General features: G+C 29.9%; 1 long non-coding RNA gene across 1 annotated transcript in view; it reads left to right on the top strand.

Moving 5' to 3' along the window:
* LOC113806577 (uncharacterized) overlaps window positions 1-1,218 on the top strand; it is a 2,181-nt gene extending 963 nt beyond the window's left edge. The window contains exons 3-4 of the long non-coding RNA XR_011398773.1: window positions 206-279; window positions 498-1,218. This is a non-coding gene — a long non-coding RNA (uncharacterized lncRNA). The remainder of the gene's footprint in view (window positions 1-205; window positions 280-497) is intronic.
* The last annotated feature ends 476 nt before the right edge of the window (window positions 1,219-1,694 follow it).

The following is a 1,694-nucleotide window of genomic DNA, read 5'->3' on the forward strand; positions in this document are numbered from 1 at the left end:
AATGTATATTCTACATTTGACAGTGTTCAGCCTTCACTCTCCTCATGTTCATTCCTCATTCTTCATTCCATGCTCATTCCTCAATCTACTCATAATTTCCACAAAGTTTGCTCCTCGTTCTACGCTTTACAGTCATCATGGTTATTACTATTTTCATTTTCATTATTACCATAGTTACCCCTCACCTTTCTCATTTTCTTTTCAGGGGAGACTTGGACTTTTGAAGCCTCACTTTGATGACCGCTTCTGGCACGATTTTGACATCTATGGCTTCACGAGGTAAGTTTGCTCTAGATTTTGTTCCTTTTATAACCGTCTTCTAGATTTATTATGTGATTACCATAAATCAGTATGGCTGTTATTGTTAGTCAAGATATCATTAAGATACTGGAATGATTAAGTAATTGTATTCATAATCGATAATGAGCTTTCATCATTATTACCTTATTTACATGTTTTGATTTATTATTGTCTTATCCATCTATTTATATTCGCAGAACCGGATAAAAGGCATCCACAAGAAACAAGTCTTTTGAATCCAGCCCACCAAACCTTAGAAATTTCAAAGAGAAAAAAAGGCCGTTTTAGAGTCTAATTCAACAGGAGCAAATCTACCGAGGAAGGACTTCATTGGCATCGCTGTAATAATCTGATAATCATTCTGTTCAGGAGGATTTATATTATGCGATTGAATTTCTCGTGAGAGTCGAGTGTGTAAGGGGACTAGCAGTACATGGTAACTATGTAGTATTATTGGCTGAATGGCTTTTCAGGTCGTTTTGTTTACGAGGAAAATTTCCCTACTTATTGAAGGGAATTTAGTATTCTTTGTCCTACATATATCAAGTTTCGGTATACATAACTTTGATGTCGAAAAAGGCAATTTAGAAAGGAGTAGATTCTGCTTTTCCTAAAAAAGTAGAAATCTGCACGATCTTTCGCCCATTAATCTGCCTGTACTTGTCTATGTTTCAATATTTTCTCCTTATGTGTCTCTTTTCATTCTTTTTTATGAAAATATTGATGAGATGTACCATAGGAGATCCTTCCGAGGAAATGCTTATGTCGTGTTTTTTATATGTGATATACAAATGATGTTATTATATGTTTGTTATTTATTTATGTACCTGTGATTTTTATTGTGAATGTTTGTACGTATGTGGATACTTGTAAAATATATAAGATTAATATAAGCCAAAAATGTGATTATACGATATATATATCAAATTAGTGTATATACTGCAATAAAACATTATTTCTTTTTTCTCTTCGTCTCACTGAGTTTAATTCCTAAAGGTCAGCTCATCTTATATATGTGTGCGTATATATATATATATATATATATATATATATATATATATATATATATATATATATATATATCGTGTGCGTGTGTGGGTAAACACACATGCACATACACACACACACAAACAAACACACAAACAAACATACACACACACATAAACACACACTCACACATACACAAAATGTATATATATATATATATATATATATATATATATATATATATATATATATATATATATATATATATATATATATATATATATATATATATATGGACACAGACACACACATTACAGACACACATATATATGCATACATATATATTTATATATTTATACACACATGTATATATATTAATATATATATATATACATACATATATTTCT

Source organism: Penaeus vannamei, chromosome 10 (assembly GCF_042767895.1).
Source record: "Penaeus vannamei isolate JL-2024 chromosome 10, ASM4276789v1, whole genome shotgun sequence".
In the NCBI taxonomy this organism is placed as follows: Eukaryota; Metazoa; Arthropoda; class Malacostraca; order Decapoda; family Penaeidae; genus Penaeus; species Penaeus vannamei.